Source organism: Heterodontus francisci, unplaced genomic scaffold (assembly GCF_036365525.1).
Source record: "Heterodontus francisci isolate sHetFra1 unplaced genomic scaffold, sHetFra1.hap1 HAP1_SCAFFOLD_944, whole genome shotgun sequence".
Lineage (NCBI taxonomy): Eukaryota > Metazoa > Chordata > Chondrichthyes > Heterodontiformes > Heterodontidae > Heterodontus > Heterodontus francisci.
In genome coordinates this window covers 63,055-70,060 of record NW_027141420.1, presented here as the reverse complement: position 1 = coordinate 70,060, position 7,006 = coordinate 63,055, and positions in this window count along the sequence as shown.

Genomic DNA, 7,006 nt, shown 5'->3' with positions numbered 1-7,006 from the left:
TCCCTCTCTCTCTCAGGGTGATATCTGTACACTGACTGGTGTCTCTCAGTCCCTCTCTCTCTCAGGGTGATATCTGGACACTGACTGGTGTCTCTCAGTCCCTCTCTCTCAGAGTGATATCTGTACACTGACTGGTGTCTCTCAGTCCCTCTCTCTCTCAGGGTGATATCTGTACACTGACTGGTGTCTCTCAGTCCCTCTCTCTCAGGGTGATATCTGTACACTGACTGGTGTCTCTCAGTCCCTCTCTCTCTTAGGGTGATTTCTGTACACTGACTGGTGTCTCTCAGTCCCTCTCTCTCTCAGGGTGATATCTGTACACTGACTGGTGTTTCTCAGTCCCTGTCTCTCAGGGTGATATCTGTACACTGACTGGTGTCTCTCAGTCCCTCTCTCTCTCAGGGTGATATCTGTACACTGACTGGTGTTTCTCAGTCCCTGTCTCTCAGGGTGATATCTGTACACTGACTGGTGTCTCTCAGTCCCTTTCCCTCAGGGTGATATCTGTACACTGACTGGTGTCTCTCAGTCCCTCTCTCTATCAGGGTGATATCTGTACACTGAATGGTGTCTCTCAGTCCCTCTCTCTCTCAGGGTGATATCTGTACACTGACTGGTGTCTCTCAGTCCCTCTCTCTCTCAGGGTGATATATGTACACTGACTGGTGTCTCTCAGTCCCTCTCTCTCAGGGTGATATCTGTACACTGACAGGTGTCTCTCAGTCCCTCTCTCTCTCAGGGTGATATCTGTACACTGACTGGTGTCTCTCAGTCCCTCTCTCTCAGGGTGATATCTGTACACTGACTGGTGTTTCTCAGTCCCTCTCTCTCTCAGGGTGATATCTGCACACTGACTGGTGTCTCTCAGTCCCTCTCTCTCTCAGGGTGATATCTGTACACTGACTGGTGTTTCTCAGTCCCTGTCTCTCAGGGTGATATCTGTACACTGACTGGTGTCTCTCAGTCCCTCTCTCTCTCAGGGTGATATCTGTACACTGACTGGTGTTTCTCAGTCCCTGTCTCTCAGGGTGATATCTGTACACTGACTGGTGTCTCTCAGTCCCTCTCTCTCAGGGTGATATCTGTACACTGACTGGTGTCTCTCAGTCCCTCTCTCTCAGGGTGATATCTGTACACTGACTGGTGTTTCTCAGTCCCTGTCTCTCAGGGTGATATCTGTACACTGACTGGTGTCTCTCAGTCCCTCTCTCTCAGGGTGATATCTGTACACTGACTGGTGTCTCTCAGTCCCTCACTCTCACGGTGATATCTGTACACTGACTGGTGTCTCTCTGTCCCTCTCTCTCAGGGTGATATCTGTACACTGACTGGTGTCTCTCTGTCCCTCTCTCTCAGGGTGATATCTGTACACTGACTGGTGTCTCTCAGTCCCTCTCTCTCAGGGTGATATCTGTACACTGACTGGTGTCTCTCTGTCCCTCTCTCTCAGGGTGATATCTGTCCACTGACTGGTATCTCTCAGTCCCTCTCTCTCAGTGTGATATCTGTCCACTGACTGGTGTCTCTCAGTCCCTCTCTCTCAGGGTGATATCTGTACACTGACTGGTGTCTCTCAGTCCCTCTCTCTCAGGGTGATATCTGTACACTGACTGGTGTCTCTCAGTCCCTCTCTCTCAGGGTGATATCTGTACACTGACTGGTGTTTCTCAGTCCCTGTCTCTCAGGGTGATATCTGTACACTGACTGGTGTCTCTCAGTCCCTCTCTCTCAGAGTGATATCTGTACACTGACTGGTGTCTCTCAGTCCCTCTCTCTCTCAGGGTGATATCTGTACACTGACTGGTGTCTCTCAGTCCCTCTCTCTCTCAGGGTGATATCTGTACACTGACTGGTGTTTCTCAGTCCCTATCTCTCAGGGTGATATCTGTACACTGACTGGTGTCTCTCAGTCCCTCTCACTCAGGGTGATATCTGTACACTGACTGGTGTCTCTCAGTCCCTCTCTCTCAGAGTGATATCTGTACACTGACTGGTGTCTCTCAGTCCCTCTCTCTCTCAGGGTGATATCTGTACACTGACTGGTGTCTCTCAGTCCCTCTCTCTCTCAGGGTGATATCTGGACACTGACTGGTGTCTCTCAGTCCCTCTCTCTCAGAGTGATATCTGTACACTGACTGGTGTCTCTCAGTCCCTCTCTCTCTCAGGGTGATATCTGTACACTGACTGGTGTCTCTCAGTCCCTCTCTCTCAGGGTGATATCTGTACACTGACTGGTGTCTCTCAGTCCCTCTCTCTCTTAGGGTGATTTCTGTACACTGACTGGTGTCTCTCAGTCCCTCTCTCTCTCAGGGTGATATCTGTACACTGACTGGTGTTTCTCAGTCCCTGTCTCTCAGGGTGATATCTGTACACTGACTGGTGTCTCTCAGTCCCTCTCTCTCTCAGGGTGATATCTGTACACTGACTGGTGTTTCTCAGTCCCTGTCTCTCAGGGTGATATCTGTACACTGACTGGTGTCTCTCAGTCCCTTTCCCTCAGGGTGATATCTGTACACTGACTGGTGTCTCTCAGTCCCTCTCTCTATCAGGGTGATATCTGTACACTGACTGGTGTCTCTCAGTCCCTCTCTCTCTCAGGGTGATATCTGTACACTGACTGGTGTCTCTCAGTCCCTCTCTCTCAGGGTGATATCTGGACACTGACTGGTGTCTCTCAGTCCCTCTCTCTCAGGGTGATATCTGTACACTGACTGGTGTCTCTCAGTCCCTCTCTCTCAGGGTGATATCTGTACACAGACTGGTGTCTCTCAGTCCCTCTCTCTCAGGGTGATATCTGTCCACTGACTTTTGTCTCTCAGTCCCTCTCTCTCTCAGGGTGATATCTGTACACAGACTGGTGTCTCTCAGTCCCTCTCTCTCAGGGTGATATCTGTCCACCGACTGGTGTCTCTCATTCCCTCTCTCTCTCAGGGTGATATCTGTACACTGACTGGTGTCTCTCAGTCCCTCTCTCTCAGAGTGATATCTGTACACTGACTGGTGTTTCTCAGTCCCTATCTCTCAGGGTGATATCTGTACACTGACTGGTGTCTCTCAGTCCCTCTCTCTCAGGGTGATATCTGTACACTGACTGGTGTCTCTCAGTCCCTCTCTCTCAGAGTGATATCTGTACACTGACTGGTGTCTCTCAGTCCCTCTCTCTCTCAGGGTGATATCTGTACACTGACTGGTGTCTCTCAGTCCCTCTCTCTCTCAGGGTGATATCTGGACACTGACTGGTGTCTCTCAGTCCCTCTCTCTCAGAGTGATATCTGTACACTGACTGGTGTCTCTCAGTCCCTCTCTCTCTCAGGGTGATATCTGTACACTGACTGGTGTCTCTCAGTCCCTCTCTCTCAGGGTGATATCTGTACACTGACTGGTGTCTCTCAGTCCCTCTCTCTCTTAGGGTGATTTCTGTACACTGACTGGTGTCTCTCAGTCCCTCTCTCTCTCAGGGTGATATCTGTACACTGACTGGTGTTTCTCAGTCCCTGTCTCTCAGGGTGATATCTGTACACTGACTGGTGTCTCTCAGTCCCTCTCTCTCTCAGGGTGATATCTGTACACTGACTGGTGTTTCTCAGTCCCTGTCTCTCAGGGTGATATCTGTACACTGACTGGTGTCTCTCAGTCCCTTTCCCTCAGGGTGATATCTGTACACGGACTGGTGTCTCTCAGTCCCTCTCTCTATCAGGGTGATATCTGTACACTGACTGGTGTCTCTCAGTCCCTCTCTCTCTCAGGGTGATATCTGTACACTGACTGGTGTCTCTCAGTCCCTCTCTCTCAGGGTGATATCTGGACACTGACTGGTGTCTCTCAGTCCCTCTCTCTCAGGGTGATATCTGTACACTGACTGGTGTCTCTCAGTCCCTCTCTCTCAGGGTGATATCTGTACACAGACTGGTGTCTCTCAGTCCCTCTCTCTCAGGGTGATATCTGTCCACTGACTTTTGTCTCTCAGTCCCTCTCTCTCTCAGGGTGATATCTGTACACAGACTGGTGTCTCTCAGTCCCTCTCTCTCAGGGTGATATCTGTCCACCGACTGGTGTCTCTCATTCCCTCTCTCTCTCAGGGTGATATCTGTACACTGACTGGTGTCTCTCAGTCCCTCTCTCTCAGAGTGATATCTGTACACTGACTGGTGTCTCTCAGTCCCTCTCTCTCTCAGGGTGATATCTGTACACTGACTGGTGTCTCTCAGTCCCTCTCTCTCTCAGGGTGATATCTGTACACTGACTGGTGTCTCTCAGTTCCTCTCTCTCTCAGGGTGATATCTGTACACTGACTGGTGTTTCTCAGTCCCTATCTCTCAGGGTGATATCTGTACACTGACTGGTGTCTCTCAGTCCCTCTCTCTCAGGGTGATATCTGTACACTGACTGGTGTCTCTCAGTCCCTCTCTCTCTTAGGGTGATATCTGTACACTGACTGGTGTTTCTCAGTCCCTGTCTCTCAGGGTGATATCTGTACACTGACTGGTATCTCTCAGTCCCTCTCTCTCAGAGTGATATCTGTACACTGACTGGTGTCTCTCAGTCCCTCTCTCTCAGAGTGATATCTGTACACTGACTGGTGTCTCTCAGTCCCTCTCTCTCTCAGGGTGATATCTGTACACTGACTGGTGTCTCTCAGTCCCTCTCTCTCTCAGGGTGATATATGTACACTGACTGGTGTCTCTCAGTCCCTCTCTCTCAGGGTGATATCTGTACACTGACTGGTGTCTCTCAGTCCCTCTCTCTCTCAGGGTGATATCTGTACACTGACTGGTGTCTCTCAGTCCCTCTCTCTCAGGGTGATATCTGTACACTGACTGGTGATTCTCAGTCCCTCTCTCTCTCAGGGTGATATCTGTACACTGACTGGTGTCTCTCAGTCCCTATCTCTCAGGGTGATATCTGTACACTGACTGGTGTCTCTCAGTCCCTCTCTCTCAGAGTGATATCAGTACACTGACTGGTGTCTCTCAGTCCCTCTCTCTCTCAGGGTGATATCTGTACACTGACTGGTGTCTCTCAGTCCCTCTCTCTCTCAGGGTGATATATGTACACTGACTGGTGTCTCTCAGTCCCTCTCTCTCAGGGTGATATCTGTACACTGACTGGTGTCTCTCAGTCCCTCTCTCTCTCAGGGTGATATCTGTACACTGACTGGTGTCTCTCAGTCCCTCTCTCTCAGGGTGATATCTGTACACTGACTGGTGTCTCTCAGTCCCTCTCTCTCTCAGGGTGATATCTGTACACTGACTGGTGTTTCTCAGTCCCTGTCTCTCAGGGTGATATCTGTACACTGACTGGTGTCTCTCAGTCCCTCTCTCTCTCAGGGTGATATCTGTACACTGACTGGTGTTTCTCAGTCCCTGTCTCTCAGGGTGATATCTGTACACTGACTGGTGTCTCTCAGTCCCTCTCTCTCAGGGTGATATCTGTACACTGACTGGTGTCTCTCAGTCCCTCTCTCTCAGGGTGATATCTGTACACTGACTGGTGTTTCTCAGTCCCTGTCTCTCAGGGAGATATCTGTACACTGACTGGTGTCTCTCAGTCCCTCTCTCTCAGGGTGATATCTGTACACTGACTGGTGTCTCTCAGTGCCTCACTCTCACGGTGATATCTGTACACTGACTAGTGTCTCTCTGTCCCTCTCTCTCAGGGTGATATCTGTACACTGACTGGTGTCTCTCAGTCCCTCTCTCTCAGGGTGATATCTGTACACTTACTGGTGTCTCTCTGTCCCTCTCTCTCAGGGTGATATCTGTCCACTGACTGGTGTCTCTCAGTCCCTCTCTCTCAGTGTGATATCTGTCCACAGACTGGTGTCTCTCAGTCCCTCTCTCTCAGGGTGATATCTGTACACTGACTGGTGTCTCTCTGTCCCTCTCTCTCAGGGTGATATCTGTACACTGACTGGTGTCTCTCAGTCCCTCTCTCTCAGGGTGATATCTGTACACTGACTGGTGTTTCTCAGTCCCTGTCTCTCAGGGTGATAGCTGTACACTGACTGGTGTCTCTCAGTCCCTCTCTCTCAGGGTGATATCTGTACACTGACTGGTGTCTCTCAGTCCCTCTCTCTCAGAGAGATATCTGTACACTGACTGGTGTCTCTCAGTCCCTCTCTCTCTCAGGGTGATAGCTGTACACTGACTGGTGTCTCTCAGTCCCTCTCTCTCTCAGGGTGAAATCTGTACACTGACTGGTGTTTCTCAGTCCCTGTCTCTCAGGGTGATATCTGTACACTGACTGGTGTCTCTCAGTCCCTCTCTCTCAGAGTGATATCTGTACACTGACTGGTGTCTCTCAGTCCCTCTCTCTCTCAGGGTGATATCTGTACACTGACTGGTGTCTCTCAGTCCCTCTCTCTCTCAGGGTGATATATGTACACTGACTGGTGTCTCTCAGTCCCTCTCTCTCAGGGTGATATCTGTACACTGACTGGTGTCACTCAGTCCCTCTCTCTCTCAGGGTGATATCTGTACACTGACTGGTGTCTCTCAGTCCCTCTCTCTCAGGGTGATATCTGTACACTGACTGGTGTTTCTCAGTCCCTCTCTCTCTCAGGGTGATATCTGCACACTGACTGGTGTCTCTCAGTCCCTCTCTCTCTCAGGGTGATATCTGTACACTGACTGGTGTTTCTCAGTCCCTGTCTCTCAGGGTGATATCTGTACACTGACTGGTGTCTCTCAGTCCCTCTCTCTCTCAGGGTGATATCTGTACACTGACTGGTGTTTCTCAGTCCCTGTCTCTCAGGGTGATATCTGTACACTGACTGGTGTCTCTCAGTCCCTCTCTCTCAGGGTGATATCTGTACACTGACTGGTGTCTCTCAGTCCCTCTCTCTCAGGGTGATATCTGTACACTGACTGGTGTTTCTCAGTCCCTGTCTCTCAGGGTGATATCTGTACACTGACTGGTGTCTCTCAGTCCCTCTCTCTCAGGGTGATATCTGTACACTGACTGGTGTCTCTCAGTCCCTCACTCTCACGGTGATATCTGTACACTG